The sequence below is a fragment of the Lepidochelys kempii genome, chromosome 3 (assembly GCF_965140265.1).
Source record: "Lepidochelys kempii isolate rLepKem1 chromosome 3, rLepKem1.hap2, whole genome shotgun sequence".
In the NCBI taxonomy this organism is placed as follows: domain Eukaryota; kingdom Metazoa; phylum Chordata; order Testudines; family Cheloniidae; genus Lepidochelys; species Lepidochelys kempii.
In genome coordinates this window covers 200,698,922-200,723,155 of record NC_133258.1, presented here as the reverse complement: position 1 = coordinate 200,723,155, position 24,234 = coordinate 200,698,922, and the positions used below count along the sequence as shown (strand labels likewise).

Genomic DNA, 24,234 nt, shown 5'->3' with positions numbered 1-24,234 from the left:
AGTCCTTGTGGCACCCTAGAGACTAACAAATTTATTTGAGCATAAGCTTTTGTGGGCTAAAACCCACTTCATCAGATGCAGGCAGTGGAAAGTAGGAAGATATATATATACACACACAAAGAGAACATGAAAAAATGGGTGTTGCAATACACACTATAATGAGAGTGATCAATTTAGGTGAGCTATTATCAGCAGGAGAAAAAAACCTTTTGTAGTAATAATCAGGATGGCCCATTTCCAACAGTGGGGGGCGGGGGGAAATAAGCATGGGGAAATAGTTTTACTTTGTGTAATGACCCATCCACACCCAATCTTTATTCAAGCCTAATTTAACAGTGTGCAGTTTGCAAATTAATTCCAATTCAGCAGTCTCTCATTGGAGTCTGTTTTTGAAGTTTTTTTGTTGAAGAATTGCGACTTTTAGGTCTGTAATCAAGTGACCATGAAGACTGAAGTGATCTCCGACTAGTTTTTGAATGCTATAATTCTTGACGTCTGATTTGTGTCCATTTATTCTTTTATGTAGAGACTGTCCAGTTTGGCCAATGTACATGGCAGAGGGGCATTGCTGGCACATAATGGCATATATCACATTGGTAGATGTGCAAGTGAATGAGCCTCTGATAGTGTGGCTGATGTGATTAGGTCCTATGATAGGGTCTGCTGAATAGATACGTGGACATAGTTGGCAACGGGCTTTGTTGCAAGGATAGGTTCCTGGGTTAGTGTTTTTGCTGTGTGGTGTTGGTTGCTGGTGAGTATTTGCTTCAGGTTGGGGGGGTGTCTGTAAGCAAGGACTGACCTGTCTCCCAAGATCTGTGAGAGTGAGGGATTGTCCTTCAGGATAGGTTGTAGATCCTTGATGATGCGCTGGAGAGGTTTTAGTTGGGGGCTGAAGGTGATGGCTAGTGGCGTTCTGTTACTTTCTTTGTTGGGCCTGTCCTGTAGTAGGTGACTTCTGGGTACTCTTCTGGCTCTGTCAATCTGTTCTTCACTTCAGCAGGTGGGTATTGTAGTTGTAAGAACGCTTGATAGAGATCTTGTAGGTGTTTGTCTCTGTCTGAGGGTTGGAGCAAATGCGGTTGTATCGTAGAGCTTGGCTGAAGACAATGGATAGTGTGGTGTGGTCTGGATGAAAGCTGGAGGCACGTAGGTCAGTAGGTTTCCGGTATAGGGTGGTGTTTATGTGACCATCGCTTATTAGCACTGTAGTGTCCAGGAAGTGGATCTCTTGTGTGGACTGGTCCTGGCTGAGATTGGTGGTGGGATGGAGAGCTGAGGAAGCGTTGTTCTAAGTCAGCCATAAAAATGTTGGCATACTGTGGGGCCATGCGGGTACCCATAGCAGTGCCGCTGACTTGAAGGTATACATTGTACCTAAATGTGAAATAGTTGTGGGTAAGGACAAAGTCACAAAGTTCAGCCACCAGGTTTGCCGTGACATTATTGGGGATACTGTTCCTGATGTCTTGTAGTCCATCTTTGTGTGGAATGTTGGTGCAGAGGGCTTCTGCATCCATAGTGGCCAGGATGGTGTTTTCTGGAAGATCACCAATGGACTGTAGTTTCCTCAGGAAGTCACTGGTGTCTCAAAGATAGCTAGGAGTGCTGGTAGCATAGGGTCTGAGGAGGGAGTCTACATAGCCAGACAATCCTGCTGTCAGGGTGCGAATGCCTGAGATGATGGGGTGTCCAAGATTTCCAGGTTTATAGATCTTGGGTAGCAGACAGAATACCCCTGGTCGGAGTTCTAGGCAGTGGTGAGCTGGAGCCAGTTCGCACCGGTTCGCTAGAACCAGTTGTTAAATTTAGAAGCTCTTTTAGAACCAGTTGTTCCGCGAGGGACAACCAGTTCTAAAAGGGCTTCTAAATTTAACCAGCCAAAAGTGGCGCCTTAGGCGCCTACTCCACAGGTGCTCCAGGGCTGGAGCACCCAAGGGGAAAATTTGGTGGGTGCAGAGCACCCACCAGCAGCTCCCCACCCCCGGCCCCAGCTCACCTCACCTCCGCCTCCTTCCCTGAATGCACTGCCCCGCTCTGCTTCTCCCCCACCCCGGCTTCCCGTGAATCAGCTGTTCATGCGGGAAGCTGGGGCAGGCTGAGAAGCAGGCTGCGGCTTCCCTCTCAGGCCCAGGAAGGCAGAGCGGAGGTGAGCTGGGGCGGGGAGGGGGGGGGCACGAGGAGGGCCGCCCATGCCTCAGCAGGTAACCCGGGGGGGAGGGTGCACGCGGGGAACCGCTCCCCGCCCCAGCTCACCTCCACCACCCTCAGCCTGAGCGGGAAGCCGCGGCCTGCTTCTCTGCCCTCCCCGGCTTCCCGCCGAACAGCTGATTCACGGGAAGCTGGGGAGGGGTGTGTGGAGAAGCAGAGCGGGGCGGTGCGTTCAGGGGAGGAGGCGGAGGCAGAGCGGAGGTGAGCTGGGGCCGGGCGCAGTGAGCTGCCGGTGGGTGCTCTGCACCCACCAATTTTTCCCCGTGGGTGCTCCAGCCCTGGAGCACCCAGGGAGTCAGCGCCTAAGGCGCCACTTTTGATGTGATCAGTTGGGGGGACCGGCCGCTCCCCCTGCTCCCCCCTAGCTACGCTCCCCCGCCCCTAGGAGCCAGCGGGAGCTGCCCCAGGTAAGCACCGCCGGGACTCCCCACCTTGCTCCCCGGCAGGTGCCTCTGGCTCTTAGGGGTAGGGTAGGCACCCACTACGGTGGCCCACGAGACCCTCCTGCCCGGTTCTGGGGGCAGTCAGGGGACAGGGGTGGGGGATAGATAGGGCAGGGGTCCTGGGGGAGGGCGTCAAGGAACACGGGGGGATTGGATGGGGCAGGAGTCCCGGGGGGTGGGCAACGACCCCCTCGTGGGGAGAGGAGGGAACCCATTGTTAAGAAAGATTTTGGCAGCTCATCACTGGTTCTAGGGGTGTGTCTGCGCAGATTTGTTCTTGTGCTTTTTCAGGGAGTTTCTTGAGCAGATGGTGTCGTTTCTTTTGGTAACTCTCAGTGGGATCAGAGGGTAATGGCTTGTAGAAAGTGGTGTTGGAGAGCTGCCGAGCAGCCTCTTGTTCATATTCCGACCTATTCATGATGCCCGTGGAACCTCACGTTTGCCCCTTTGTCAACATGCATAACAATACAAACTTTAATGAAGTGGTCGCATTCTAGTTTTTCCTACAGAATCCCTGCCTCATTTAGGCATGCCTCATGAGGCCTCTTCTCAATATTTATTCATTATGTTCCTGCTCCTCTGGACTCCTGCTTCATTCATTACACACCATCCAACCTGCGCACTGAAGGAGACAAGGGTCTTGCTGGAGTAAAAATAGTGACTGATCAGGTAATCAGAGAGACACATGCGTTCAGGCAAGGGGACTAAATTAAGGATGCAAAGGCTTCCTTAACTTTGTCATTTTCTGTCCTAAAGAGTGCCTTGCTTTGCAGCCTTATAGTTTTTTTTACAGTTTTGAACAGAGTTCTGTATGTAAAGATATATTTTTTTTCTTTATTTGTGCAGTCTCTCTCTCCGTCTCACACACGCACCAGAAATCTCTTCATCTGCTGTGTGTTGTCCAATTAACCCCAGTAGGAATACAGAAGGCATTTATCAAATCCCTGCCCAGCACACAGCCTCTATCCCTTAAAATGCAGCACATGTACAGAGTCCTGATGCCTTATCATGCTATAAGTGGTTTCTTTTCTCACCCATTCACAGAACACGTGCTTCCAAAGCTGGCTTTTGTTAGCACAGATTCCATCAAAATGCCTTTCGGAGTACATATTGTACTGCTAGGAAAGCCATAATGGCAGATACATAACATTCTTAAAGACAAGACAAATCACCTCAATCTTTAACTTTTCTCTTTCCTTAGCTTTTAGAGCTCTGTGAAATACCCAAATTTTACTTGCCACAAACTTTCGATTTTTAGCCTTAAAAAGGCAAAACCTTGACCAGGATTCAGCAAGGTATTAAGCACATGCCTCAGGCAGAGCACACAATTAGGCCCATTGACTGAAATGGGACGACTTGTGTGCCTAATGTTAGGCAAGTGCTCAAATACCTTGTTGAATCCGTGCCCTCTTTGCTCCCTGGACTGAGATGTGGGTCCATACACACATTGGCAGCGCTTGCTTCAATACTCTATCATACCATGTAGCTCTTATATAGCACTTTTTGTCAGTAGCTCTCAAAACGCTTTACAAGGGGAAGTCAGTTTCATGATCCCCATTTTACAGATGGGGAAACTGAGGCACAGAGCAGGGTAGCAACTTGCCCAAGATTACCCAGCCGACCAGTGGCAGAGCTGGGAACAAAACCCAGGTCTCCTGAGATCCACACCATGGCTCTATCCATTAGACCATTACCACCTAGCCTTCAAGCGAATGTACATTTGTGGGTGTGGCTATAGCTCATCTGAAATTGTTTATAGCTGACATGGACTTTAGTGTGGTTCTTCTGGATTTACACTGGTGTAATGGAGATCAGAATCTGGCTCTTCATTTCTGTTCTACACTTATAGTTTTGTGTGTTCCCGAATGATTTTTGTTTCCTTCTGCTGTTTTCTCTGGCTCTACACCATACAATATTGAGCACTATATTCCTGCTGTGCCCTCAACAGTCTATTACAGAGGACTAGAATAATTTCCTCCAGCCCTGAAGAACTCTGTTTATGCATTATTCAGTTTTGTTTGCTTTCTTTTTATTATTACTTCTCTTCATTCAGCCAAGTGTTTTAGTGTTTTAGCCACAGTAGCACCACATCATTCTGAAAATGTGTTCGGCAGCATATGGCTATCCCATTTGGGGTATATTCTACTCTGGGTGGGATTCAGAAGGGAGACGTGGCCACCTGAGTCCTACCTCCCAGGAGACTGTGGTAACCACTGTGCTATGAGGCATTTTTGAGGGGAAGGGGTTGTTCTCAATCTCTCCTGGTGAAGCTGTTCCACTGTGTATAAATAAAAGAAAAGGAGGACTTGTGGCACCTTAGAGACTAACCAATTTATTAGAGCATAAGCTTTCGTGAGCTACAGCGTATTTACACAGTATTTATACAGTGTATAAATAAAGAGCCATTGGAACAAGGGGACTGGAATCCGGGTCTCCCACAGCCCAGGAGTATGCCCTAACCACTGGACTCTAGAGACCTTCTCACTCTGTCACTGGCCTAATGAATATTTGATTATTTATACACGGTGGAACAGCTGTACCAGGAAAGCCTTGCTCCAGAATACCCCACAGCCCAATGTTTAAGGGCACTTTCCTGGAAGGTGGAAGACCCACATTCAAATCCCTGCTCCACACCCTGCAGAGCAGAGAATTGAACTCAGGTCTCCCACCTGCTAGGTGACTAGTCTAACCACTGCGCTAAACAGGCAGTTCAGGGAAGCACCCACCTCAATTCTTGAGAAAGGACAAATCTGACTTAAGCACATAACTCCAGGAGATGGTTCATGGCTGGTACCTAACTCCCTTTGTTGGGCGGGGTTTCGGCCACACCCCTCTCCTCAGCAATTCCTATTGGCTAGCTTAGGTAGGTCTCCATCCAGCATGCTTGCCTTTGTGAATCCCATTCTTAGGTGTCTAACTCTCCCCATTCAGATCTCTGGACGGGCCAGTTTTAAAGATTGCTGTGAATGAAAGAACAGGGTGAGGAAAAGGAAGAGAATATTCACAGAATCATAGATTTAAGTCCAGAAGAGACTACTGTGATCATTTAGTCTGTTCTCCTGCATCACCTAGACCACAGAATTCATCCAGTAATCCCTGCATCCAACCCAAAATGTTTGGTTGCACTAGAGCACGTATGTTAGAAAAAACAAAATCATTCTGGATTCAAAGACACCAAGAGATGCACAATCCACCATGTCCCTAGATAAACTGTTCCAATGGTTATTTACCCTCGCTTATAAATGTGCACTTTATGTCCAGTCCGAATCTGTCTAGCTTCAAATTTGAGCCACTGAATCTTGTTCTGCCTCTTTATACTAGATTGCAGCCCTCTACTATGAAAAGTATTGTCTCCATGTGGGCACTTACAGACCGTCAAGTCACCTCTTAACTTTCTCTTTGGTAAGTTAAATAGTCTGAGCTTATTAAGTCTTTCACTACAATGCAGTTCAAGACTCTCCCGGGAACCAGAGTGGGGAAAGGAGCAGAACCCCCAGCCCCACCCGCTGCCCTTCCATGGAGCTGCGTCTCCTTCATCTGTACAACAGCAGCTCCCCTTCCCCCACCCCCCGCTCTGCCCTGTGAGGACAGGGCTGGGAGCAGTACAGCCACCGGAGGAGCTGCCAGCGTCCTGCTCCTGTCCCCGCTGCCCCTCCCAGCAGGGAAAGGAGCAGAACGCCAGCAGCATGGGGCCGCCGGCTCCTCCTGTGTCTTTCTGGTACGCTGTACCGGCTATAAATATCTTGCAGGTATGGCATACCGTACCATACCGCCCTACTTGCACTGCTGGTCACCAAATGAAATTAATAGGCAGCTGGTTTAAAACAAACAAAAGGAAGTATTTCGTCACACAATACACAATCAACCTGTGGAACTCTTTTGCCAGAGGATGTTGTGAAGGCCAAGACTGTAACTGGGTTCGAAAAAGAACTAGATAAATTCATGGGATGGGCACAGATGCTAAAACATGCTCTGAGGTGTCCCTAGCCTCTGTTTGCCAGAAGCAGGGAATGGGTGACAGGGGATGGATCACTTGCTGATTACCTGTTCTGCTCATTCCCTCTGGGGCACCTGGCACTGGCCACTGTCGGAAGACAGAATATTGGGCTAGATTGACCAGTGGTCTGACCCAGTATGGCCATTCTTATGTTCTTACGGAAGGTGCTCAGACACCACAGTGATGAGCATGGTATAAAGAACCTGAAGAGAAGAGAAGAGAAGAGAAGAGAGTGATGCCTGCAATATGGTATGACGGATTGGCCCCCCTTCTGGAGTACCAGCTGATGTACTGGGGTACCAGTGAGCCCGCCTGTTCCTCCAGCCTGGGCTCCCTCACTCTGTCCTGCTAAGCCAGGCCCTCAAGCCTCCTCTGTCACACACCCGGGTAGGGCCACACCCAGCTGCAGAAAGACACAGCTGCTGAAATCAATATTGCATGGGAAGGCTTTCAGCTAAGGAATTGCCCAGCATTCAAGTGCACTCCCCCTCTGGAGAGTAAACCCAAAATTGTATTATTTTGTGCTGCACAGAGAACTGTACAGCATAAACTAATTGAAATTCACCCTCTCCCTCAACGTGGAGAGAGATATGCACAGCTTCCCCTCCTCTCCCTTCCCCTCCCCACCCAGTTATGAATTACACAAACTGGGTTTAAAACAAAATAAGTTTATTAAGTACAAGAGTAGATTTTAAGTGATTATAAGGGATAGCCAAAATATCAAAGCAGATTACCTTAGTAAAACAAAACCTGCAAACTGAGATTAACACACTAGATAGGTAGGATATAAATTAGCAAATTCTCACCCTGAGTGATAAACTGGCTGGCAGACTCTTAAGGCAAGAGTTGCCTTGGCTTTCCCAGGTTTTCATACACAGGCTAAAGATCCTTCTAGCCTGGGACCATCACTTCCCATTTCCCACAGTTCAGTCCTTGCCCCTCAGGTGTTTCCAGGTGTGTGGTTGCAGGAAGAGTGAGGTCCCCCACTGATGTCATTGTCCCCCTTTTATATCTTCTTCCCACTTGCTGGGAAGCTCCTTTGATGTGACCTGGGTTAAACAGTTCCCATGGTGTAGTGCTATCTCGGAGAGGTTTCTATTGTACACATTTGTACATCAAACACTTAAACATGTGCTTAACTTTATGCACATGCTTGACTCCCATTGAAATCAATAGAATTTAAGCTCATAATTAATTGCTTTCCTAAACCGGGACCTTATTTGCTAATTCACAAACTGTACAGAACCTCTCCTGTTATAAATGCACATCAGCGAGGTTCCACTCCATGGACATTTCCCTGATAGTATCAGTTATTCCATTTGATCGCTTTATAGTATTATTCAGTACTGGAGCTTGCAGTTTACTTAGTTATACAAGAGGGACCGGCTGGCTGGGCATTATCAGTGAGGGCTCCAGGTCTCTGGAACTGGCTCTCCCTTGCTCTGAAACAGCACAAATTGTCTGATCTTCTGGGCATAATGTATTTGTGTTCTGAGAGTAGTGGGTGGCGGGGCAGCGGGAATTAATGAGACTGTCTTGCAGCTTTGATTTACTGGCAGGCTGAGCTAATTCATTATTTTAATATGATTTTTTCTGGCTGCTGGGTACCTACCATTTGCCCCTGTAATTCTAATTAATTGATATGGCACCCAGCGCTTTTTGCCTGGACATTTTTTATTGGTGTTATGTAAATTAAATAAATATTGTAGGGGCGTATTCTGTCTGGCCCTTACACACCCCTGGCTTCACAATTCCCTGGCCACAGTGGGACTGGGGTGGGAATCAGGCAACACACCACATCATAGTGTGTAAGGGCACTACCCTGAGCATGTGCCCAGCATGCCAGAGAGCTCGGGGAGGCAGAACGCCTCCGTGGAGAACCCTGCCATGAGTACACAACGCTAGTGTTCTACTGGCTGCCCATTTGCCTTCTGGGTGGAGTTTAAAGTGTTGCTTTTAAGCTACAAAGAGCTAAATGGGCTGGATCCATCCTACCAGGGAGCTCATCCGTCCTCCATGCCAGCCTGCTGCAGAAATGCTCAAGCTGGAGCTTCCTTAGAGTATGTCTACATAGCAACCAGACACCCATGGCTGGTCCATGCCAGCCGACTCAGGCTTGTGGGCTGTTTCATTGCTGTGTAGACATCTGGGCTCAGGCTAGAGCCCGAGCTCTAGGACCCTGCAAGGTGGGAGGGTCTTTTATGGTTGTTTAAATTCAAAATACCGTAGAATCTCAATTTTATGAACTCCCATCTTATAACCGACCAGAGGCACCAGAACCAGGGGACCACTTTTAAAAGGGGGAGAACCATGCCCACCCACTTTTTAACATGGGTGTTATTTGGGGGGCAGGGGGCTGTGTTGTCCCCTGCAAACTGCAAGCCATGGGCAGGCAGGAACAGTGCCAGCAGAGGAGCTGATCAGCTCCCCCGCCAGGAAGCGCAGCCCCTGCCTATGGTGCCAATCTCTTACCGGTGGAGAGCTGAGCCATCCCTTACCATGGGGCTCCACCCCTGCTCCTTCTCTCCCCCCCCCAAAGCCCCACCCCCTGGACAAGCCAGAATCTGGAGTTGGGTCATGGTAAGAGCTGTGCAGGGAGCCTGAGACACTGTGGGGAGCCCCGGACCCTCCACCTGCCTTGGCTGGCACACCCCGGGGGGTGGGGATACGGGCTGGGGGCTTCTCTCAGGAAACCCAGCCCCCTTGCCCAGGCTGCTCTCGGGCACTCCAGCTTCTGGCCTGACCAGGGGGTTGGGCCTCAGGGGAAAAGAATGAGCCTGGAGTGGGGCCATGGAGAGGGACAGGGCCATGGGGGGAAGAGGAGGAGCAGGGGTGGGGCTAAGGAGGGGGTGGGGCCTCAAGGAGAAGAGGAGGAGCAAAGGCAGGACCACGGGGGGCGGGGGTGGCCTCATGGCTCTCCACTTCTACCACGGTTCTGGTGCTGAACAATTTTTTCCCTCGGGATGGGGGAGGATCACAAAATAAAAGTGATGCTGATGAAGATCAAGTCGATATCTCCTCACGTCCCAAAAGTGGTTTGCACTGGTTTGAAGGGCAAGAAAGCAATTCAGTGCACCACATCGCAACTTATGTACCAGATTTATGTCATTTCAAAATGTCCAGTTTTATCAACTTTTTGATTTTTAGGAACTCTTCAATCCCCAATTAGTTCATAAAATAGGGATTCTCCTGTAACAAGTAAAATACATAGCATACCTTGCTGAGGACCACGGAAAGTCAGCTACCCATTGTTGACAACTCTTGTGATTTTAATCATAAGTCTTCAGATACTTGATGCTTTACCTAAAACCTCAATTGATCAGATGAGAATCTCTGCTTTGCTTTTTTTAAAAAAAGGATTCTTGGCCACAAAGGTGCAGAGAAAAGCTTGGCAAGTGACCCAAGTGCACTATAAAGGTTCAACAGCTTGAAGGCACATAAAAAGGCCCGAAATTTTTTTTTTTTAAAATCTCATGGCTTTTAAGCCAGTCTCATGATACTTTGGGACCAGCCTCCCAATTTTTGAAAGTTTGGGGTTGGTAAGACTAGCTACTGTCATTAACATAAGCCCTTAAATTTTTAAATGTTGTGGGTGAAATCCTGACCCCATTAAATTCATTAGCAAAACTTCCATTCACTTCAGTGGAACCAGGATTTTACCTAGTAGCTGTTTTTTCAAGCTGTAAAGCAATGTGTTTGGAAGCAGGACCAGGATCTCTGTCCATCGCATATTGAGTAACTGCCACCACCTACATTATCACGAACCAAATGCCTGCCCATTGTTGTCCCACTATCCCAACCCCAAACTCCTTATACGCTTTCCCTTCCATTCATGCTCCTGGATTTTAATCCAAGAATTCTGATTACAATTTCATTACAAAGAAGATAAAAGAAAACATACACCACCCACTCCACTGGAAAGAGTGAGCCATGGTAACGGATGTAGAAACGTCTTGTATTCTTAGAAGACATTTCAAATGTGACTCCCAACCAAGAATTCACGTGTTAAAGTAATAATGAGGAAGTTAACATATATTGCTAGTTATAGGAAGAACAACTGCAGTTAGGCGCATTGCTGAGTGGCTGGGAAGAGAATTGAGAAGATGTTGCAGAAAAGACATTTCAAAGCTAGTCTTGGTTTAAAGTTCTGTTCTTCCAGAATATGAAATTAACCAATTGTACTTTATCAGAGGTTTACAAAAACTACTGAAATGATCATATATAATAAGAATGGATGAAAGAGTGAACTATTAAAGGCAAATTTTGAGTAGATAGGTTCACTGAATGAGCTGACTGCATAACAATTAAAGAAGGGAACTGCATCTATGATACAATGCATTATCCAATCTTTGTTTTGAATGGCAATTTGACAGTATAACATATAAAAATACTTCTCTCTAAGAAAGCTTTAGTTGGCAGGTATCACCAATTTTTCCACTAAATAACAATTCCATATGTGCAAACTACTTTCAGTTTAATTTCAAGCTAAATCAGAGTAGCAGAATATTTTCCTTTCTTATATATAATTGGAAGCTAAAGCAAAAGTATAATAGCAATAAAAGAGGGATAAAAGACGTACACCAATAAAAGAGGGATGTCAAATAATGATGCAAACAGAAGGTAAGAGAAGTGTATGCTGGGATACAAAAATACTACTGGCAAAATCTGGAAGTCCTTACTCAGTCAAACCTCAAGTTTTGTCTTGAATAAAGACTTCAGGATGTGGTCCAAAAAATTTATACTGCAAAAAACTATGGAGCAAATTCCTCCAGGTGCTGTGAAACAGACATAAGGTTCCCTCAAACATAAAAGTGTTATTCATGTTCCCCCACATCCCAGTTAAATGTCCGTTGCACAATCTATTCCTAAAGGGCTAAGGGACAGATCCAATACTCTTGGAAATCAATGCAAAAACTCCTATTGACTTTAATGAACATTGGATAAGGGCTTAAATTCTAAAGTTCTCACTCAGGCAAAACTCTTATCAAAGTTGCTAGGAAATCTATCTGTGCGGTGGCTAAGGGACGCAGGATATGTCCTTAGGATGGGATGAATTTGTATGGGAGCTGTACACAGAGGATCTTGTTGGATCAGGAAGTGTCCATGTGTAAACAAATGGGCCAGGTCCCTTGAGCCATAGGCCTTGTCCCATCATGCTTCCCTTTGATGGTACCTGTTGCGGAGGGCCTGTATAGCAATTTCTGCAGTTTCCAGGGGAAGTCAGAGATATCAGGGTCATCCTCTGCTATGTGACCCAATATCACAACAGGCGTGTGTGCAGTTACACAGGTGTGGGTGTACAAACCTTCTCAGCCAGGTTTTGGACCATAAATCTGTATGGTACCATGCAAACGTGACAACCGCCATCCTGGCTGACACGCTGAGTATTGAATGGGTGACCTCCAGAGCCAAATGCTTAAGCTGTAGCTGAGGGCTGCAACAACTGCTATCCCCTGCAATGTGGCACAGAGAGACCTGAAACAGGCTCTCCAGTGGGTTACACAAAGACAAACTCCCTATGGGGTTAATTAGCCTCTGCTAATGCAGGGAGGCTCAGACTGCCCAGAAGGGATTCACCCCCAGGAAGGCAGGAGTAGTTTGCCCTGCTCCCTTCCCTCAAGGGCTCTGCTTGGGCAAGGAAGCTTTAAGCTTCAGCCTATGCTACAGTACAGCCCAACCAGTGGAATCTGTCCAGGGGAAGCCCTAGAATAGCAAATGTTCAGCCACCCGGTCCATACCTTCACCTCAGCCAGTGCTGCCCTGTGGACACTCCCAGTGAAAGAGAACTTGTGAACATCTCCAGGTTAACTGTATGCCACCAGGAACCCTGGGGTTTACCATAGCAGAAGCCAGGCCAACTCAGGACTGGACCCATCCCTATAAATGTCTGCTGCATATAGCCCAGAAAAGATCTCCATTTGAATTAGCGAGTGCCAACAAAATACAAAATGATGAAGCCTGTTCCAGCTAGAGGAAAGAGAGCCAACTGATGCATTACCCCCCGCCCACTGATTTCTTCAGCAGCAGCAGCAGTCTTAACCTGAGAAAGGGCTTCTGCCTGCCACTTACAGTGCCAGAGGTAGACTGCTGTGATGGCTAAAGCTAGACTGGGCCAAGGAGTGGACTGTGATTGAAAGGGTGAACCTAAAATAAAAGTGTCTGGCCTCAACCCAACTTGACTCTGAGCTGAGCCTTTTCCCGCAGCACTTGGCACTCCCTCCCGCCCCCAAAAAGGGTGTTGGTCTCTCAAGTGATCGTAAGTTATTTCTCAGCTGGTAATGCTCTGCATAAACATTTAAATTATTTATATTGTGTAGAAGTCTAAGGAGCATTTTGTAAACACTAGAAAAGCCCTGCTTATTTTCAATGTGAATTCTGACAGCTGTAATAATTGATCCTCAAAGAGAATTGGACAAGGAAAGCACAGACACAGAATGGATAACTCACATACCCAGTCTCTTATAACAAGAGATTTATTTCTTCTATATCTCTAAGGTAATGCATAAAAACCAGGAAAACAAACTTTTTCAAAGCCAAAGCTTCCTGCCCCTGAAAATCAGCTCTCTCTCTCTCTTTCTCCCTGTCTATCTAATGGGACCATGAATCTTCTGCCCTAGGAACGCTACTCACATTTCCACGTGAATGTAGCTTTTCCCGGATTTTGTCTTACCTTTGGAGATTTATCCGAAATAGATCCCTCATAGCACCCATGTGTTTTGTGTGTGCTTTCCCTGTCCTGCCATTTTGAGTGTCTACTGCAGCCCCCTGCTTTGACTTCAGCACCATTGTGTATTTGCAATTTGGGTCTCAGAGTTGTGCAGTATAAGGGCCCGATCCTTCTAGCCTTCCCCAGGGAAAATCTCCCATTGACATAAAGTCGGATTTGGCCTTTCTTGGGCCTTCCTTTGGGACAGGCATGATAACAGAACAGTAGACAACCGAACAAAGTATTTTTGAAGTTGGTTTTCTTTTCTGCTTATTTTCAATCCCTAATTTAGCCTCCTAAAAATTACAGAGTAAGAACTTGCTTCAGTTATGCCCATTAGCTCACACTTTGACCATGATAAGTAATATCACTCCGTGGCAACTACAGAAGGCTATTAAATGGCAACCAACATCCCACCCCCCCAAACACATCATTATAGGCCATATATTTTATGTGCTGGGAAGCCGTAATACAATACCAGGGAGAGCACTGTCACTTCAGTCTGCTACATTTCAAGCTACTATGTGACATATGGGAATATCAATGCACATAAACCCCCATGATCAGAAAAGGGCATTTAGCCGGGCATTCCCTGACATTCAGAGGGGAATATGTATTAATGTATCTGACACCTACTTTAGGCCCCCTCAGTATGTAAGTGACATCAGTGTACGTCTCCCTTAGACTCGCGCGCTTACAGACTGCAATGTACTCCTTATATGTTGCTCCTGGATCAGGTCTTTGAGCATCTCTCTCTTGCACATAACTAAGTAGCTGAGTTCACAGAATAGTAAACAGATGTTTGTTTTTTTTTCCAAATTAAATGTTTTGGTAGCAAATAGAGTAAAAGGAAATAACTTGGTTCACATAAGTTACTTTTTGTTTTGAAGTCAACCTCGCGCTGAGCTTTAGTAGTAATGGCACATCCCCTTCCCAACAGGAGCAGAAGCTCCTGCTCCGTAACTACTGGCATACTCCTCAGGTGGCTTAGCCTCTGCTTTGAAATAACTATACTCCATGGGACCACTTTCTGAAAGTCCAAGTACACTATATCCACTGGCTCACCTGTGTCCACATATTTGTAGGCCCCCCCGCAAAGAATTCTAATAGATTGGTGAGGCATAAAAGCTGTGTTGACTCTTCTGCAACCCAGAGTGTTCATCTATGTATCTGATAATTCTGTTCTTTACCAATTTGCCCGGTACCAAAGTTCGGCTTGCCGGCCAGTAATTGCCAGGACTGCCTATAGAGCCTTTTTTAAAAATTGGCGTCACATTAGCTACCCTGTAGTCATCTGGTACAGAGGGCGATTTAAGCGGTAGGTTACATACCACAGTTCACAGTTCTGCAATTTCATATTTGAGTTCCTTCAGAACATTGGGCGGATACCATCTGGTCCGGATGACTTATTACTGCTTAATTTATCAATTTGTTCCAAAATCTCCTCTACTGGCACCTCAGTCTGGAACAGTTGCTCAGATTTATCGCCTAAATGGAATGGCTCAAGGTGTGGGAATCTCCCTCACACCCTCTGCTTTGAAGACTGATGCAAAGAATTCATATAGCTTCTCTGCAATGGTCTTGTCTTCACTGAGTGTTACTTTAGCACCTAGATCATCCATTGGCCCCTCTGATTGTTTGGTAGGCATTCTGCTTCTGATGTATTTAATAAAAATGCTGTTCGTTTTTGTATCTTTTATGTCTTCAAATTCTTTTTTGGCCTGCCTACTTATACTTTTACAATTGACTTGCCAGAGTTTATGCTCCTTTCTATTTTTCTCAGTAGGAGTTGGCTTCCTATTTTTAAAGGATGTCTTTTTGTTTCTACTTGCATCTTTTACACTTTTTTTTTTTTTTTAGTTTATGTAGCATTTTTGGCCCTCTGATTGTTTTGGGGTTTTTTTTTATTTGGAGGTATTATGGTGTTTCAAAAAGTTTCCAGGCAGCTTGCAGGCATTTCACTCTTTTGACTGGTCCTTTTAATTTCAATTTAACTAGCTTCCTAAATGTTGTGTAGTTCCCCTTTTTGAAGTTAAATGCTACTGTGGTGGGTTTCTTTGGGATATTCCCCCATACAGGGATGTTACATTTAATTACATTATGGTGCGTATTACCAAGCAGTTCAGCTATATTCACCTCTTGGATCAGATGCTGTGCACCACTTAGACTAAATCAAAAATAGCCTGTCCTCTGGTGGGCTCCAGGTGTAGCTGCTCCAAGAAGCAATCTTTAATGATGTCTAGAATTTTATATCTGCATCCAGTCCTGGTGTGACATGTTCCCAGTCAGTAATGGGATGGTTGAAATTCCCCAGTTTTATTGTTTTTTTTTGTTTTTGTTTTTGTATCCTAACATCTCTGAGCATTTCACAATCATGGTCACCATCCTGGTCAGGTAATCAGTAGTATATCCATGCTGCTATAGTCTTATTATTCAAGAATGGAATTTCTACCCCTGAGCCTAGAGAATCTATGCTACAGTTTGATTCATTTAAGATTTTTACTATATTTGACTCTATGCTTTCTTTCACGTACAGTGCCATTCCCCCACCAGCACGACCTTCTCTGTCATTCCTGTAGATTTTGTATCCTGGTACTACCATGCCCCATATGATCATTTCTAAAGACACTTTGCAAGCAGTGTGCAATTTAATATTTTACAGACAAGGAAACTGCAGTGCAGGAAGGTGAAGTAACATGTCCACAATCACAGAGGAAGTGAGTGGGAGAGTCAGGAATAGAATCACATATCTCCTAGCTCCCAGTGATGTGCTCTAGCCACTGGTCCAAACAGCTTAACATGCAAGTGTAGTCATACCCTCTATTGCTTTCAGTAGGAAGTATGAGAACATTTTTAACAATAGTAAGGGTGATGGGGAGGCACAGCTCAGCCCAACAACAGCAAAAAGATTCCCCTGGGGGAATCCGAGACGAGAAATGGAAAAGGTTGTATTTTAGTATTTGTATTAACAAGGACCTAAGTGGGGACATGTCTGCCTCAAAGAGAAAGTCCCTGCATATGGAGCTCGGAAGGTTGGACTAGAGGTCAGGAAGGTTCACTGCCCATTCACGCCCTGGCAGCAGTCATGTGGTTGCCTGCGATTTAGCTGGCTGCAGCAGATCAGTTATGATCTTAGATGCCTGGAATACAGCTGTACAGCATGGTCATGGACATTTGGAGCTACAGACCTCCACTGTCTAAGCGTTTTGTTGTTACTAAGTGTGGACTGCATCTCTTATATCTGGTTCTTTTTACCTTCAGGGCCTTTGACATACTACATCATATGTTACAGTGAACTGATAATGTTATCTTGTATATTTCTTTTAAGTGCACGAATAAATAGATTTGAACAGAGAAAAGGTTGGAAAATGTGGAAGCCTGTTTTAAATGGAACGGCTATTTTATTCTAGATATTTGGGATCACAGGCATAATCACTTTGATCTGCAAGTTGCTACATGCTCTAAATATCAAAGGGAGTTGAAGGTGCTTGGTACCTCCCAGGATTGGCCCCTTAAAATACTAATAGACTGGGTCAAGTGAAAGAGCTATATGCAGTCTATAGTGAATTTGCAATGGTGTGGGATGCTATATATTTTATATCACTGAAAGTTTGAGATGTATGATTTATTCTCATCAGACATGAGATGAGACATAGGATGTGGCAATAAAACCTTTACAGACCCAAACAAGTAGCAATAAAACCTTTACAGAACCCATCACAAGCATACCTTTTTATGCCTTTTTTTATCCTCTCTCTTGTCTACCTCTGATTCCTCCCTTCCTCCTTTGAAGTACATGAGTTACTATGGAAACAATGAGCTCTTCAAAATGGATGGAGTTAAGTGACACCCAAAACTGCAGCATAAGTCAAATTATGTGATAACTGGGCATTCATACTGTGGTTTCTGAAATATAGGTGTTTACATGGTACCTTTCCTTGATCACAACTGTCTGTGTATAAAGATTTACTATTCCCTCTCTATGTACTTGTTCTCTCGCCTTACAACCGCCTCTAGCAGAGAACAATACATCTTTAAAAAAAAATTTTTGAGCTCTATTTCTGGCATCTGGGATTATTTGTTTTAAACTATTTTCAGAATTGGCATCTTTATCCACCAGGATCATAACCTCCACCTCCATGCTATCCTGTTATGCCCTGATGCAGGTAGAAGGGGCTGTGCTAGCTGATCTAGATCAGGAATGAGAGGGTAGGGAAAGCAGCCCACAGTAAATAGGGCACTAGCATGGGAGTCAGGAGACATGTCACCTTTCTTTCTCCTCCCAACCTATGCTTGCCTTGACTATTCTCACTTCAGTGGAACTGCTCATGTCCTTAAAGTTAACCACGCCAAAGCCGTAGATTATAAACTCTTTGGGGGCAGGCACTCTCTCTAACTATAGTATCTGTACAGTGTTTACCACCCTGAGGCCCTGATCTCAGTTGAGGGCTCTAGGTCCTAATGCAATATAAAGAATAATCAGGCCAGAATGGCTGCAGCAAGGAGGATCCAGATTAGGGTTAGGAAAGACTCTCTAACCCTAAGGATCGGTAAGCACTAGCAGTGGAGGTTGTAGAGTCCCCATCATTGGAGGCTTTTAAGAACCGGCTGGACAAACACCTATCAGGGAGGGTCTGGTATACTCAATCCTGTCTCAGTACAAGGAGATGGACTAGATCAAAGGTTTTCAACCTTTTTCTTTCTGAGGCCCCCCAAATGTGCTATAAAAACTCCACGGCCCACCTGTGCCACAATAACTGGTTTTCGGCATATAAAAGCCAGGGCCGGCGTTAAGGGGTAGCGAGCAGGGCAATTGCTCAGGATCCCATGCTACGGGGGCACTGTGAAGCTAAATTGCTCAGGGCCCCTGACTTCAGCCCCATGTAGTGGGACTTCAGCTTTCTGCCTGGGCCCCAATAAGTCTAACACTGGTCCTGCTTAGCAGACCCCCTGAAACCTGCTCACAGCCCCCCAGAGGGTCCTGGACCTCTGGTTGAGAATCCCTGGACTAGATAACCACTCGAGGTCCCTTCCAGGCTTAGATAGCTATGTTTCCATGATTTTATGTTCTCCTAGTTAATTAACAGTCTTCCAATTATTTCAACAGCAATCAAATCAGGTACTATTGCAAAGACATTCTGTGGATTAATGTACAGCACCAGGTTGGATCCTGAAAGTGTGGATTGTGTGTCTTGGTGATTTCTATACTAGTTCCTCTCTTAGAAGTGTACGTTTATTTATACCCAACACACTCAGTTTACTCATTAAACCAAAAATGCATAGAAAACGTGTGCCAGCATACTTGTTTGTGTCCCTCAATGGTCTGACATTTTGTTTAAAAAAAATTAAAAATCAAAAGCACAAAGACCCAACTAAAACGCGCGACAGCATCACTTTATGGATTTTAATAAGCACATGCCAAACTCTTGCCAAATAGTTGGGATTCTCTATTGTAAAAGCTTCAAATGAATGATAATAGACTCCATCAGAGTCAACTTGAGTTTCAAGTGTATGTGTGTGAGAGCAAGCGAGAGAAAGCAAAAGAGGAAAAAGGGAATCAGAGCTTTTTACATGGGACCAAGCTTCACTGAAATTGAATATTGCCGGTAAAGCGTCTATGTCCATGTCTTTTCACAGGCAAAACTTCAGTAATTTGGAGTTCCTCTGAATAAAGGACCACTGGATCAGGGCTGAACTCATTTAAAACTGATGCTAAAAAGAATACATGACAGCAGCAGTGTGAGTCCTGTGATGGATGAATAATGCATTTTTTCTGAAGTCTCAAAATAATAGTTGCAGAATAATATGCTTTGCAAGAAACTTGCTCAATATGTATTTCCATGCTGATTTTCATTAGGGTTAGCCACTGGTATCCTGATGTTTCAGCCAAACATAAATATTCATCAAGTCATGGATCTTCACAGTGGAGACAGTGGCCAGTGCTCCTGAAACTAAAACAAAACAAAACACACCTAGGAAGCCCACTGCAAATTTGAAAGCCAGAACAAAGCCCATTGCAGGAACAACAATGCAGAAGTTAAGAACCATTTAAGGAACAAAAAAATAACATTACTGTAACCTTCTGCAAAGAGGAAGGACAGTCCAGTGGTTAGGGAACTAGGAGACCCACGTTCAATTCCCTGCTCTGCCACAGACTTCCTGTGTGAGCTTGGACAAGTCACTTAGCTTCTTTGTGCCTCATCTGTGAAATGGGGATAATACCTCACCGAGGGGTTGTGAAGAAATAAATACAATAAAGACTGGGAGCTGCACCAAAGCTCTGGCAATATGGGTCACACAAGTATCTTAACTAGAGGGGAGTCACAACAGGAGCAATGAGCTGAGCATGGAACTGGGGGAAGAAGCTCTGCAGCACACCCTGCCTTCCCTAGGACTCGTCTTCTGGAGCCCACCACAGCTGGGGCTCTGCACGGGTTGCAGGGTGACTTCAGGAAAATATGAAGCTTTCCTCCACAGGTGGTGGACATCCAAGCACATACACCTGGATACTTGTCCACCTTTCCCTCTGGTGCAGCATGGCCAATCAGTAGAAACACACAAGCCAGGTTACCATGGGGTGGGGGACAAGGCAGCTGTGTGCAGGGCTAGTACCTCCACGGGCATGGCAAGATGCAAGTGGACCCCAGGAAATCCACTCCTTTAGGGCTCTAAATCCCCTATCACTACTAGAGGCAACCCAGCAACAGGGAGTTCTTGAGTTTCCTAACCTCAACGTAGGGATTTCCTATGCTATGAAACATCTGTCACTGATACCAAAATGCATCGAGCTGTTAACCTCACCCACAGCCAGCTCCACCAACAAGGATATGCAGATAGTCAAGGATGGCACAGCGATGTTTCCCTTGTCCTGGGCAGTTACTGACAAAAGTTTCACACTACAGTAATGGCTGTGGAAAAAGCTAGAGTTTGGCACAGTGGCTCCCTAATTGGGTGTGTCTACACTACAGCTGGGAATGAGCTATTTTTAGCATACGTGCTCAAGCCCCACTAGCATGAGTAGGTCTTGCCAGGCTGGAAGGCTCATTCCCACCTGCAGCGTCCCGGGAGGGCCTATTAATGGGCCATGGACATCTGTCTGCTCACACAGTGCTAGTTCTCCTCCTTATTTCCAGCTGCTAAATCACATTAAAAAGAAACTAAAATTAAGGGTGGGATTTTCACAAGTGTTCAGTGTTGGCCTAACTCTGGGCCCATTCAAGTCAACGGGAGTTTTATCATGGACATCAGTGGGAGAAAAGTTAGGCCAACTCTGAGTGCTTTGGAAAATGCCATCCCAAATACTTTCTATATATTAATTTTCCATGTAAGCACATGGATGATATATGACCATGACTGGGAAGAAGGGTGGTCTGTGTATTTGTGAATAGAAGAGGAAGTGGTTCATGAGAAAAATCTCACAATTCATGTGTGGTCCACCCTATGAACAAGTTTGAGAACCTTCAAATTACCATACATGTCATTGCATGATACTTTTGCTTTTGATTCTCATGCTCAAAACTAATGAGACAAAAAAGGATACCTAAAATACATGAAGACAATTTCCAAACCCATATTTGTCTGCACAGCAAGACAAAAGCGGAGTATCTGCAAGTATATTGACCCAGATTTTCAAGTGACTCAAGATTTTGGGTGCCTCACTTTTTCAGCTGACACCTTAAAGGGGCCTGATGTTCAGAGAGTTCTGAGCCATCTTCCCCTAAATATCAAGTTTGGCTCCCAAAAGATGAGGCACCCCAAAATCAACAGCCACTTGAGAAAATCTTGCCCATGATTCAAACCAAACAAACAATTTGCACAGAACTATTACTTTAAAAATTACTCCCTCAAAGATTTGTCAAAATAGCCCCTGATACTCTTGTCAACATTCCTCAACATATTTTAAATTATTCTGTTTCTGCACATTTCAATATTTTCTACCATTTCTAACATGTTTAATTCAGGACTTTCCTAAGAACCCTTTCTCACTCCCAGGTTCCCTCTCCATATGCCTCAAATGCAGGCACACAAATCAAACCCTCCTTCTACCTTTTAAAGCTCATGGTTATGAAGTGCTTGATATGATTTCTTTCCCCAGTACTTTCTTCATCAAGCAACATTGTCAAATGTCTCATATACTTCTCTAATGCCACCACAAGGTCAGTGGCCTTGTAGAAATGGTTTGGGTTTCTTCCCCCGCATGGGATAAATTATTCAAAGGAACTGTGGATATTTTTAAAACACTCTATATAAAACTCTCCCCACCACACTGAGTGACATGCATGTATGACGTGAAGAAATACAGCACAAGTGGCAAACATTAAAAAGTCATCTCCTTTCATAAAAGCAATTAAACAAAAATAAATGACGTGAGAGGGCTTGATTTGATTTTAAAGCCAGTGTTATCAAAGAGGCTTGGCATTATCTTCTATTGATTTTATTGGCAGTTTGCCCAGCTTTCCTGTCTCTGCACTGTCTCTCTCTCAAAGTGTTAGTCTTAGACTGGGCTGTTATACAGTATTTAATACTTCCAGTTAAAATGTATTTCTTTACGACACACTTTGACAAAGCTTACCGTGGGGTTGCTTCTTTTTAAGCAGCCAGACCTTTTAATACCTCAGGATTCATGCTTCAACTTTTTATTGAAAGCATGTCTAGATAACACTTTATAGAATATTTTATCTTCTATCCATCTATGATGTTAATGTCATTGGCCAATGCAAAGCAGTGTTGCTGTTGTGTTTGCAGCTACATACACCAGCTTTCAAAGAACATATATGCATGTTCACTAGTTAAGTGACCATATCCTAATTATTCCATTGTTTTAGATGGTTAGCTGTAGACACTATTAAAAAAACAACCCACCCTCCCCCCACACAAAGTAAACCTCAAAAGCAAAAGTTGTTTTGAATACACAAGTAAGTTTTCCCATCAGACTGAGAGACAGGACATGGTTTCACCAGAGTTGGGAACAGAAAGCATTCCAGTCCCCCCCCCCCCCAACCAGTGCCTAAAATGACAGGGTCACCGAGCTTTTTGCAGTAAGAAAACGAACAAACAAAAAATCCTGTGTATTTTAAATGTCATTGTGTGTATATATATATATATATATAGCCCATGAGACTGCTGCAGCATCATGGTTACTATTGATACCCCCGCTTCTCACTTGCGTCCCCAGACGTCCAGTATTGACAGGACAGAGCTGCCTACAGGAGTATTGCGAGGAGTCGTGTCCATTTGTGCATGTCACCCCCCCCCCCCCCAGCCGAGGCTGCATTCTGTAGAACACCGAGGGCTCGGGCACGGGGAGGGGGGGGGGCCCTTTCCTAATCTGTCAGGCAAAAGCACGATTCTGTAAAGCCCCGAGGGCCAAACCGCGGCACCCCCCTCCGCCCCCCAAAGGCCGCTCTCGCTGCAGGGAGCGGTCTCGAGCCCTACCTGCCCATCTAGGCGTCGATTCTTCCGAGCCCCCCCCCCGGCTCCATCTCCCGGGAAACCCGGGCTGACGCCCCGCGAGCCAGCCTGCGGCGCGGCTCCGGCCGCCCCGTCCCCGCCTCGCGCCTACCTAGTGGCCGGCTGTCAGGCGAGCCCGGGCTGCACGCGTCGCCTCCCGCGCCCGCCGCTCCCTCGCCCCGAGCGCCATGTTCCGGCGAGCCCGGGCTCGCGGCGTGTGTCCCTGGCAGGCGGCTGCTGGGGGCGTGGGGGGGGGGGGGGGAGCCGGCACCGGGCTGCTGCTGCCGCTGCTGCTACATCCGGGCTGTGACTGGCGGAGCTCGAGCTCGCCTCGCCCTGGTCGAAGCGGAGACGCCCAGCTGCCTAGAGGGTGCGGCGCTGGGGAAGGGGGAAGAAAGAGCCGGAGCCTGGGGATGGTGATACCCCAGGTGCATCCTCCGCAGAGACCAGATCTAGCGACTTCTCCTGCGCCGGAACAACCCAGCCCCCTGCATCGGATCCCATGCGACAGCTCTGCACAATCCCACAGCTACAGCCAGCCAAAATCTGCCTCCCCCCTGCAAACCGCGCTGAGTAAATACAGCATACCTTGAAACTGCTCCCGCCACGGCGCAGCAACTCCTGCGGCAGCAAGCCTCCTGGTGCCACTAAACCCCAGAACCAGCACCCCGGATCCAGCCACTTCCTGGCTCCAGGTCCCCAAATTCAACAGAGTAAGCAGGGAATTGAGCCCCCGCTGCTGCACCTTAGAAAATCTGCCCCCCCAGTGTGTGATATCCCTGCAAAAACAGCTGTGGCCTCTGGATCCTCCCAAATTTTGGTCACAAACCCAGAAACTGCACCATCAAGATATTATTTATACTGCAATTGGGTTAGGAGCCCCAGTCACGACTAAGCCTGTTAGGCTAAGCACTGTACAAACAGAACAAAGAGTTGGTCCCTGCCCCAGAGAACTTGCAATCTAAGTATAAGAACATAAGAACGGCCATACTGGGTCAGACCAAAGGTCCATCTCGCCCAGTGTCCTGTCCTCCGACAGTGGTCAGTGTCAGGTGACCCAGAGGAAATGAACAGAACAGGTAATCATCAAGTGATCGATCCCCAGTCGTTCAGTCCCAGCTTCTGGCAAATAGAGGCTAGGGACACCACCCCTGCCCATCCTGGCTAATAACCATTAATGGATCTATCCTCCATGAACTTATCTAGGGTTTGGGTTTTTTAACCGTGTTATAGTTTTGGCCTTCACAACATCTTCTGGCAAAAAGTTCCACGGGTTGACTGTGCGTTGTGTGAAGAAATTTTTGTTTTAAACCTGCTGCCTATTAATTTCATTGGGTGACCCCTAGTCCTTGTGTTATGAAGAGTAAATAACACTTCCTTATTTTCTTTCTCCACACCGATCATGATTTTATAGACCTCTATCATAT

The 24,234-nt window shown here is 46.0% G+C and overlaps 1 protein-coding gene across 9 annotated transcripts in view; it reads right to left on the bottom strand.

Moving 5' to 3' along the window:
- Window positions 1-23,293, bottom strand: part of PAK5 (p21 (RAC1) activated kinase 5) — a 178,854-nt gene extending 155,561 nt beyond the window's left edge. For 5 of the 9 annotated variants that reach the window (XM_073339628.1, XM_073339626.1, XM_073339625.1 and 2 more), the window contains exon 1: window positions 22,920-23,293. The gene's annotated coding sequence lies outside the window, so the exon portion shown is untranslated. Of the gene's footprint in view, window positions 1-22,792; window positions 22,869-22,919 lie in introns of those variants that run through there. The other 4 variants (XM_073339634.1, XM_073339633.1, XM_073339635.1 and 1 more) reach the window with 3 other exon arrangements.
- Between the last annotated feature and the right edge of the window lie 941 nt (window positions 23,294-24,234).